The sequence below is a fragment of the Chroicocephalus ridibundus genome, chromosome 2 (genome assembly GCF_963924245.1).
Source record: "Chroicocephalus ridibundus chromosome 2, bChrRid1.1, whole genome shotgun sequence".
Classification (NCBI taxonomy): Eukaryota; Metazoa; Chordata; class Aves; order Charadriiformes; family Laridae; genus Chroicocephalus; species Chroicocephalus ridibundus.
Window position 1 is genome coordinate 65,383,798 of NC_086285.1, and position 11,414 is coordinate 65,395,211.

An 11,414-nucleotide genomic window follows, 5' to 3' on the forward strand; every position below is an offset into this window, starting at 1 on the left:
GGACAGGGCCGCCCCCAGCCTCTGCCCCAGGCGGCAGGCGGCGCTCCGCGGCCGGCGCTGGCACTTGGCGGCGAGGGGAGGGTGGGCCGCGGCGATCCGGAGCGAGCCGGGTCGAGTTGGGGAGCCGGGAGCGGGGCGCAGCGCCGCGATGGAGCGGGGAGCAGCCGGCGCCTTCCCCGGTGCCGGCGGGGAGGAGGCAGCGCCTGAGGTGAGAGGGGGCGGGCGGGCCGGAGCCAGCCGGTGGGCGAGGGGCTGGGGGCGGGCGCCGTGCCTCTGCCGCCCGCCCGCCTCCGGGCGGCGGCAACAACAACAACTTTGCCGCTCACTTGCCGGGTCCCCTGCTCGCCCCGAGCCGTGCGCGGAGCGAGGGGCGCAGCCACAGCCGGGTCGAAGCGCGGCCGCCGCCGCCCCGTCCCTCCCGGTCCCCCCCGCGGCGGGACCCCGCTGCCCGCCTTCCCCCCGGCCCCGGCGGCGCTCCCCGCGGGCGGGCGTGAGCCCCGGGCTGCGCGGTGGCCGCTGCGGAGCCGGCGGTTGCCCGGGCAGGGCGCCCGTCCTGCCGCAGCCGGCGAGCGGCAGCCGAAGGTAACGGGTCCGGTGTTGGCGGCGGGGGGTCGGTGGCGGTCGGAGCTGCGTCTGGTCCTGCCCGAAGTGCCCGGGAATACTCTTTTTGTTTGCTTGCTTGCTTGCTCGCTCGGGGTTTTTTAGGGGGTGGTGTTTCGTTTTAGTTACAGAAACAGGGTGTATTGAGCTGGCACTGAAAGGAGGGTGGTGTAACTGCACAAGGAGCCCCAAATCCCATAGTTTTCACCTAGGCTGAGCTCCCGCTGGGTTCCCGGGTCTTTCTCAAGGTTTACACAAAATTGAGTCTTTAGTCAGGTTGCAACATCTGCTAAATAATATTTATAGCTAACGTGATTATGAATTTCAGTTTGGATCCCAAGCAAAATTTCCTCTGAATATGCATGTCAGTCATAGTTAATGTTGGCTAAATGTGTTTCTAAATATTGGAGTGCGTATTCTCGGTAAGAACAGACCATAAAATTGTCAAGGCTCTGTCTTGATTCAGAACCACGCTGTATGGTTTTAGTATATCGACTTCAGCACTGGCCCTGAAAACAGGGGTTAAGATTTGTCCTGATGAAGAAGATTCTTGTCCATAAGACCCTTGACGACCCTGATTGCTTCTAGTGGAGTCTTTCTGAAGACTCTCCTTTATGTGCAGTGCTTGTGTTGTAGTTACTTTTGCAAGAACTTCTTGTTGCATCTTTCTCCCCGGGGGAAGATCGACTGGGTCCATAAAAAGTGGCAAACCCACCTGAGGGCATGTTTTTAGTTCAGCCTGCGGCACCGCTTATTTCAGAAGGAAAGGTGTCTTTTGAGTCTGCTTATTCCCCCCCGCCCCCCGGCTATTTCCGTGGTTGTGAAATGACTTGAGGATGACCTTCAGAGAAAAGAAGTCAGTTTTGCTCAGAGGATTTCAAACCTCTTTTATTTGCTCTTCTTAAGGCTTCCCTAAAACAAACAAGCAGAGCATTTGGAAGGAAACCTACGATTGAATATTCAGCACTTCCTTTACCTTGGGTAAAAGTTGATAGATGTTCCCACTTGTTTTGGAAAGGTTTCTAGCCAAGCACGAAGGATGAGATTTGACACTGCTAAAGTAAAACATCAGGTAAGGCAAAGGAGGGTAGTCCTTTTTTATACGTCTCCCCTTATGTGGGGAAAGGGGGTTAAAAAATAGGCAAATTGTCTCAGGTTCTTTTCCATGACACTTGTATTTTGATGGGTTAATCAGCCTATCAGTTTCTGTGAAAACGCAAGACTTCTGCCTTTTAAAAAATATTAGCAATATCACCATATATTTTTGGGCAGTAGGTATCTGAGACACTACTGCACTCGTGGAGATTAACAGCACTTGGCCTTGCGCCTCTGATCTTGTGCCTAATAATACATCGTGGGAGCACTGCATTAACTGTCAATAAATGTCTGTCATCTCTTTGGGCTTAATTATGGAATGGTTTTAAAACAGCACACAAAGGAGAGTTTCAGCTCAGCTTTTAAATGTGATACAGCCTTGTGTATGAATAACTCTCGTCGTGCCCCCATTAATGAAGCCCTGCTGTGTTTATGTCACTTCAGTTTTGAAGCCCTAAAATATGAGTTGTGTTGTTTGTTTTTTTTTCCTTTAGCAGCTCTGTGTTGATAAAACAGATGAGAGAAGAGTTGTATTTCTTTGCTGAACAGGACGCTTAGGCAGGATTGTGGTGGTTTTCAGATGCTTCTTGTCTTTCCCTTTTCTTTGTCATTGTTGTGTTTGATTTTGTGAGAAATCCTTTTAAATGCCAGAGTACAATTTCAGGACAGCCTAAGAAACTGCTCCCAAGTAATGTGATTGTGCCTTACACTGAACCCAGTACGGTCTGCAATCAGACAGGATCAGTAATCAAGCTGATGTTGGATGGGTTTTTTTATACTGTGGAAACCCTCGTACTTCTGTAGCACAAGACCTGTCTAATTGGAGAAGCTAGAGCCAGAAAAGCTGGTGGGAACTGATAGTGCTGTAGCTAACCGTGCTAACAACGTGCATGGGTACTGTTGGTACAGGGTAAGAGTACCCAGATGGTGAATTATTCCAGAGTATTGTCTTCTGAATGCTCGGCATAGCTTTTAGCTTGTGAACTTGCATGTAGACAACTATTTGATTGCTTGTTTTGAGCAATCGGGGGAAAGACTTCACTGGATGTGATCACTGTGTCCTCAGATTGTTTGCAAGGCAGAAAGAGAGGCAGCATTTTACGACTGAAGAGATGATAAAAATAAATGTTCAATTTGAATGGTATTAGGGGAAGAAAATGAAAACTGGAGGTTTTAAATATTCACTGTGCCTCGCATCGCATCAAGTAGCTTATTTGATTCATTAGGACATCAGTTTTGAGTTATGTGACTTGCATGTTTCCCTTCTCAGATTAATGTCTTCATCAGACTGATTATGACAGCTTTTGTAAACAATGGACCTTAATGCTTTTTTTGCATGTCAGGCATTTTTAAGTGCCTATTAATTAAACCTGACAGCTTCAAGTTACTTTGTACTTCTTTCCTGGTGTGTTCTTATCCTGCATCTCAGCTGAACCTACCTCCCATTTCAGGAGGCAGTTTTAGCCATATGGAAAGTCAGACTCTGTTGCTTCTGCTCCTCTTGTGTTCCTCTTGTCTTGCCTTCTCATGTGTTCCTCTGTTCTTCGTGTCTTGCCTGCAGAAGACCTTTGCCTTCCTCCTTGCTTTTTTCTTTTTCAATGGGACTAAGATACCAAGGCCAATTAAGATTCTGTGCAGTGTGTTCAAATGGTGAGCAGAATAAAAAAATAACATTTTTGAAGACTCTGGTGCTAGTCATATTGGCTGATGCAAGACGAGTGGCTTTCCCCTGACTTGCCAGCAGAATGGGTGGACGCTCCCCATGTTACTCAAGATGAGAGAGGGGCCAGAGCCTCTCTGCTTTCTTAATATTGTCCTTCTGCCCTTACCAACTCAAAAATCATCTGTGATGTCTTACTAAAAGCTGATGTGCTTTAGGATGAGTGCTTTACAGTTTAAAACTTTCAGTGCTTCCACGAACCTTAGGTGCATGTATTCCACTGAAGTGCAATTTCTGGGGCATTATTCTTCTTATTAAATATTTAAAATCTCTTTATGTTTTTTCACTGTGGAGAAAGATGAGAAGTATAGAGTTTCCCAGCTTCTTAACATGAACTGACATCTCTGATAGTCGTTCAGGTTATACCAGCAAATTTGCTCTTTCACAGCCATTTGGTGGTAAAATCTTAAACTTAAAAGCAAATCAGAGGTTTGTGGTATTTTTTCCAAATGACAGAAAACTAAAGGAAGAGTTTAAATTACTGTAGTTGAATCAAGTAACTTTAATGTGTTCCTAGTCCTGAGTAGAAAAGGTCCCAAATGATCTCTTTCTTGTTGTTTTTCAGAATTCTAAATAACTACGTTGAAAGTAAGGATAATTAATACTGTTAACTGTGCTGCCAGCTATTGGTAAAAATAAACATAAAGCCACCATGTTTACAGGGTATCTACACAAATAACGGTTCTCCATGCTCTATGCTACTTGGTTAAGTGGTGTCTTTCGTTTCCTGACCTCTCTTAGTAGCATTCGTGAAGTTTGTTGAAAACAAGGGATCCAGCTAAAACGTGTTAAATTAGAGTTCTGCACAACTGGCAGGAGGCAAATCAATATTAGACAAACAGGAAAGAACACGAGCATTTAAAAGGAAAAAGGTGGTACTCCAGATTCTAGGAATATTAAAGCAACCGAGACGAAACAAAAATAAAGCATTAAAAATGTATCCTTTCAGTGTTGTTTCAAAAGGTGAAGAATTACACATGCTGGTGATTATGGAAGTTATTCTTATCTTCTTTTTCAGAGCTTCGTGTTTCTTGAAGAAACAAATCGTGTTTAGACTGAGACGGTACCCACAAGAAACACTTTGTAAATATTAGTGATGTGGGGTTTTTGTGACAGTTGAGTTAGAACCATTTGTCTCAGCCTACATTATGCAGCCTGGCTGCATTAGCAGAATAAATAGGCTGATATCAACTGGGCAGGGAATAATAGGTAAGATCAGCATTGTCTGTGTGCAGTGTTGTCTCGTGCCAGGATGCCTACTGGCACCCTTCAGTGCTCACCCTTCGGTGAATGGGAGCTTCGTGGGAACAGCTGTGGGCATGCTGGCGATACCCTTCTCTGTCTGAACTCCATCACTCCCCAGGTGGAAAGGGGTGCCAACACATAATAGAATCATTGAATCATTTAGGTTGGAAAAGACCCCAAAGATTGTCGAGTCCACTACCGAGTCCACCACTATGTTGGCTTCGCTTGGTCCACCTGGGATTTGAGCTTGGTCCCCTGGGAACTTCAGAGGCGAATGATAAATGTGTTTATTTTCTGAGAAAAACCATTCTCTTGCTATCCTGTGAGGTTTTTTTATTTTTTTTTTTTATGTTTCCAGTCAGATACATTATTGGAATGAGCTGAAAATGAGGTTTCTCAGATAAAAAACAGGCATTGTGTATTGGCTGTGAAGCAGATTCCTCACACGCGTCGTCATTTTGTGCATATTTACTCCACTGTCTGAATTACAAGACATTTGTAATTTTAAAATGTTTAAGGAAAGACTGTACAGATGAAGGAAAAAGGAGGAGAAGTAAACCACTCAGATTTAGGATAAACCATCCTCCAGGGATTTGGCACAGGTGTGAGAATAATTTTCTGTGACGAGCTTTGTACCCTTGAAAAATATACCTAACTTCTTAAAGTCTAGCTCATTTCTGAGACTTTGGGATTTTATCTCTCCAGGGTGTTGAATGGAACTGGATCCTGAATGGGAAGCTCATTCCCACCCACTTCTTGATTTCTCTAGTTAGAACTGGACCTAAGTTACTGCTTTTAAATCTGTCACATCAAACCAGCTTTGAGTCAAGTAAAATACTGCTTGGTTAGTCCCTTGCCGTGGGGCTCAGCAGCGCATGGATTATAAGCCCTGGTTTCTGTGCCTTATACCATTGCTGGTTCAGGTGGGTTTGGGATTACGGGGCTGTTACTGGCTTGAGCTGGAATTATTTCATTCACAGCTAAACTCAAAATTTGGTTACAGCTGAAGCAACACTGAGTTGGGTGAGCAACAATGTAAGAACACCATATTCAGCATCAACCACAACAGGAACATGCTGGTTTAGCCACCCAAGTGATGTAGATTAATGAAGGAAATGATGTGTGACTCCCGTTAATGAGTTGAGTTCATATTGCTTGCATGGGTGGTGTGAAGCAATGTCAGCCAGGAGCCCTGTCCACTGTATGAAGTTGGTTATCACACTGATGGACAGATTTTTCCACGTGTAGGAAAATATTCTGGGTGGGTTTTTTTGCATTTTTAAAAAGAGGAACATCCTGCTTTGGAAATGAGATGGAAACAATCTCTAGAGAAAGTGCATTCTCAATACTGTAAATCACTGAGCGGTCAAAATAATAAGGTAAAGGATAGACTGAGCTTGAGGGAAGATGAGGGGTTTTTGAACTTCCCAGAGTGAACTGCAAGAATTCTAGGTACTCTGTGCTGAACAGAATGTGATGGGCAGCAAGAGAAACAGTTGTTTTCCTTCAGATTATCAGTGCAGTTTTTTTCAGATGGTAAAGCCAGGAAGCCAGGGAACCTCCGTGGAGACTGCAATCACAATATAAATTCATCCAACAAAACTCTGAGTGAAACCCAGATCTCTTTAGCTTAGAGCTTTTCAAATATTATTCCAAGGCTAAAGTCCGTATGGGTTAGGATTCTACTTTATTGCGACCTGCCAGGATGAAATTTTTACTTGTCTCTTGAAAATTAATTCTCTTCCCTCACAAACTGCCTTTGGTAATGTTACTGAGTTAAAGAGGAAAAACTTTAAAGAGCAGATATTTCCCAGGATGTGGAGCACATCCTCAGAAATTTTAGTGTCTAATTCTGACATCGAAAATTATTGCTTTTGGAGATCACTATAATGTGCTTCTAGTTAATGAAGATTACAACAGACCATCAAGATTGAGACCATCTTTCCTTATTCCATGCTTCCCTTTTTTTTTTTTTCCTTTTTTTTTCTTCTAGTGAATTTGCAGTTATGTTTTGGTGGCAGAGACTTGCTATGTGCCTCTACGGACAGGCTAGCACCACTTTGTTACCGTTACTGGGCCTTTTGACATCTTTTCGGGCTGCAAGACATTGTTGTTCAGCTAAGCTGTTAAATTTGTTTGCAGTAAGGCACGTTGACCTACTTCTGAGCTTACCCCCGTGCTCAGAATAATGACTGGTCTTACCTGCCAAACCGAAGCAGTCAGTGAAGCCGCAGGAGGCTTGTTTGTGGCTTCTATTGATGTGTATGGGTGTGCTTACTTTGAATGCTACCATTTATATGATGTCTTTCAATATCCAGAAGCACACAATAAAATCTCAACCCTGTTATGTTTCATCATGGAGACAGTTCCTGGGGCAGTACTCATGTTAATGTATTCAGTCTTAGTTCCCAGATAAGTTTTATGTGTCTCTTCTAGCTTGTCATTCAGTTGAACTTGTGTTGGTTGATTAAGAGAAAGTCATGGTACCATGTCAGTGCCTCAGGGATATGCCTCCAGTCTTCAGCCTACAAGAAGGCAGGAACAACTCCAGTCACACCAGTTCTAGTTCAGATACAGTTGATTTGATGTAAGTTCTGTACCGAGAATAATTTTTTTGCTGTGTTCTTGTCTCTTGTGTTTTTCAAGGTCATTTATTCAGGTTTGCCTTTGAGCTGCAGTTTTTACTGTCATTAGAAGTCCGTAAAGTTATCAAAGGTGTTTCAGGAAGGACTTTTCTGAGTATGACTCTAAAACCAGTGAAAACCTTTGAAAATATATATGGATAAGGGAAGCTCGTCAGTGTTACGTATGAAAGGGAGAAATAAGAGAAATTTTAAAAGTCTTTTCATGACCAGTTGAAGTAGTCTTGAAGCAGGTATAAGGCTCCATTTTATACCTACTGATTTAGAAACAAAAGGTTGGGTCCTTTGGGGCTTGGAAATGCACAGTATGCACAACCTTTACTTTATCCGCAGAGAGTAGAAGCAGCATATCCTCCACGCTTCTGAGAATCCCAGCATTTGAGAATTATAGATTGCGAATCTCCCCTTCTGTGTGTATATTCTTCAATGCAAATGTCACTAAAATATTTCTCATTTTAGTATTAAATTTAGTGTTTCCCTAAAACCTTGTTCTGAGTTCAGCCTCTCCTGGTGGTTTTATGAGGCTTCATGCTGGGAAGCCTTCCTCTGGCTGCAGAAGGACTTGAATTTGTTCTGCAGACTGCTCTTAGATGCTCTGCAACGGGAGCAATTCCTGGCGAGAAGGCAGGGAAATGTTCTTCTTGGCTATGCTGAGGGAAATCAAAGGAGCTTATCCAGATCTACCTTGGTATAAAGGAGAGCACATCTCAGTCCTAGATGTTTGTTCTTGCATTTCTTTGTACTTGTACTGTGGTCTAGAGTTAAAACCCTCAGAGTTGTGGGTTAATAATACATTGTCCTTGGGCTAAGAAGGACTAAAACTTCTGATTTTATTTCTTTTCTAACTTTAAAATAAAAATTTGTGAAAAGAGCTTACATTCAGTGCCTAATCCTGCCAGACTTTAGCCTTTATGAGTAATTCTTATTCACACAAACAATCCTACTGAGTCAATGTCCTGAAGCTTATGGACTCATGTAAGTAAGGGGTTTCAGGAGTGGGTCCTTACAGAACATTTAAAAACCTTTTATTTATCAAACTCATATGTTCTAATTACTAGCTCACTGTCATATGCTTTGTCATGTTAATAAGTGTGGTGAATCATTTTTAATAGCTGTTGTGTTTCTCTGTAAGCTCTGATGCTGTCTGTGGTAGACTGTGACAAATAACACCTGTTTAAATGCTGTACATGTGTATGCGCATGCTTCTCAGAAATATGCTTTTTTGTTTCATATCAAACACGACACCTTATGCAACAACCTACTACAATTCTAAATGCTGTATTTGTTTTCCTTTTTTTTTTTTAAGATTGTCTAGAATTAATTTATTCCCCAAATGAAGGGATCCACCTTTAGCTTAAGTGAGACAAGACCAGTGTATGATCCAAGACTCACACTTCAATATGTTTTAATGAACTGGATTAATTTAACTGCTTATAAAAAGGTGTTATAAGGGGGGGCCCACATTGCTATATGCATGTATCAGTGTGAAAAAACAAAGTCAGATGAGGATTTGTCGCGTATAATGGCAGCAGCCTGATTCTTTTCTGAATCCTCTGGAGTGAGCATTTCCCTGGGCTGCTCTTGCCTCCTTCTTGGTTGAGAAGATTTTTCAAGCATGATCTAAAGATCAAAAAGAGTTAGTGACATGATTTCCTCCCCCCCACTGTTCGCTTCCTTGGCATCCTTTGTTCTGATTATTCATGCTTGAATATCCCTGCAAAAAGGACAGTGTCTATTTATTCTTCTTTTAGACCTGGAAGTATGGGTAAATTAACCAATTATAACTATAAGCTAAGGGTACTGTTTATCATAGAAGGCTAACAAGCACAAGGCGTGAGATAAACAGTAGGCTTAATGGTGGCGTGTGCCGTTGGTGAGCTGCTTAAACTCTGATTGCAACTCCCTGGAAGAAAGAAAGAAACCAATTACCACCATCCTGTCCTTCATGGTGTTAGCAGTAGCTTAGACAGGATAAATTTCATCTTTCTTTCCAGTACTCTTTGCCACCATCACTTTGGAGATCTCTGCAGGATCCTGGCATCGTACGCCGCAGTCCTTGCCTCGAACTTTGTCACAAGAGCTATATGAGGCCCATAATGACCTACTTAACAGGATTTTGGTAGTGCTTTCCTTCTCAATAACCTAGTTATTGCCTGTGTACCTTCCTTAGCTCAACCAACCTCAACTGCAGGCAGAACTGTTGAGGACACAGAGTACGGATCTCAGAGGAATTCACAGAAATAATTTGCAATCCTAACAGAGAGCAATATTTTCTTAATTATCTTTTTCCATGAATCTCGAGAATCCACTGGAGTATGTCAGTTTATACCACTTCTGGCATTCTCAAAAGTGGACCGTTATTAAAAAGAAGAAAGAAAAAGTAATTGTACCAAAGAAAGATCCTACTCTACAATTTTTAAGTTATTCTATGCATCACTGGAGATTTCAGTGCAAAATAATGAAGCAAGAGACACAGCTGCAGTTATATTAAATAGCATAGAAAGGTATAAAAGAAATCAGACCCTCTATTTTCAGAATGTAAATGAAAATGCAGTGTTCCGTTTTAGGAGCAAACTGCTCCTAAGAGCAGGATATGTCATGATTGCGCATTATGAGGTCCTTGAACCTTCCAGTGAATTGTATTAGCCACTGATTTTTCCATCCTATTTCCATTTATGAAAGCTAGTAGAGGTGGTCTGACTTTGAGCCATTCGTTGCTGGAATTTCATCTGGCCACTAAATGTATTCAAATACTCATAATATAAGCATAATGATCCACTTTCACTTAAAATAAGTTAGTGTAAAATTGCACAGACTGGTATTTTGACTTAAAATGATACCAGGTCAAAGTAGAACTGCAGTGTTCAGGCTGTTTATCTGTACATCTGGCATTATTTTCTGTGCTCTGTTGTCATGAGCATGAGTTTTGTCTCCATTGATTTTGTGCATTCACTTACCCATTCACAGGGATAGCAGATGTCTCAAAGAGCTGCCTAAAGTGGCTCACAGTCATCAGCTGCACATTCACAGGGCTATCTCTGAAAAAAGGTGTAGGTCCTTACAAGCTAGGCTCAGCAATGCCTGACTTCAGGTTTCTGAATGAACTCCTGAGGCCCAGGTTTGGTTTCTGTGCTGCTGGCGCCAGGTGAGTCCCTGAATGGATCTGAATAGACCCTGTGATGCCCTCCCATCCTGCTCCCCAGGTGCTCAACTTAGGAGTTGTGTAGCGTGACCCAAAGCTTTTCTGCAGCCTGCACAGATGAGTTTCTGTTCTCTGGAAACTGGAGTACTAGAAAGTGTGGGAACAGGCAGGAAAATAGGCATCTAGATATCTTTAGCACAGATTCAGGATATGGCCAGGTTTTGTACCCATTTGCAGAAGGCAGAAAGCACTCCAGATTAGACATCGTCATTATCATTTGGTTTTTTTTTTTTTCTCCTCAGGAGTATTTCTGAACCCCTGCTACATAGCCAAGGCTGAGTCAAAGCTGTGAGCCAAGTGCCTCCCCGAGTCCCGTTTAAATGGAGTAGTTGCCTTCAGTCCTTTGAAAGGACAGAGCTGAGCCCGCTGTTTGATTTGGAAGGGCAGTGAGGTGGGACAACAGTGTGCTTGAGCTGGAGCCACGAGACTGGGAACTAAGTTGCCCCCTGGAGTGAAAAACCTCTGGTTCTGAACATCTGGGGCACTGCTCTGGCTTCTTGGCTGGGCATTCCCTTCAACTCCTGTGCTGAAGCTGTGCCACTCGTGCCAGAAAATCTTGGGGCTGCATTGAGAAGGCAAAGGCAAGAGGGAGCATGATACTGTGCCCTGTATAGGTGGTGCTATATAGCTTGCTTCTCATACAGTGAAAATGAGGATGAAAGATCATGAATGAATATGGTAATGGAATGGGTATCCCTCTGCCACTTCCGTAATTTTATCCAAGCCAACTGGTAAGTGTTGGAGTGACAGGAAACAGCATGTGGGTTTCCAGGGATCCGAGGATGGATTTAAAAACATTTTTATGTTGCTTATTCACCCATATTGCATTTCTGCTACACCAGTGGGCTCCCAACAGCACAGCAATAAGTACAATATTAGTACAGTTATGGTTAGGTTTTTGTAATTATGT

The 11,414-nt window shown here is 43.1% G+C and overlaps 1 protein-coding gene across 6 annotated transcripts in view; it reads left to right on the top strand.

Annotated features, from left to right (window-relative positions):
- Window positions 1–59: 59 nt before the first annotated feature.
- The window catches only part of KCNG2 (potassium voltage-gated channel modifier subfamily G member 2), a 64,058-nt gene continuing 52,703 nt past the window's right edge, over window positions 60–11,414 (top strand). The window contains exons 1-3 of one of the 6 annotated variants that reach the window (XM_063325777.1): window positions 60–208; window positions 1,507–1,672; window positions 10,747–11,235. The gene's annotated coding sequence lies outside the window, so the exon portion shown is untranslated. Of the gene's footprint in view, window positions 209–319; window positions 583–1,506; window positions 1,673–10,746; window positions 11,236–11,414 lie in introns of those variants that run through there. The other 5 variants (XM_063325778.1, XM_063325774.1, XM_063325775.1 and 2 more) reach the window with 5 other exon arrangements.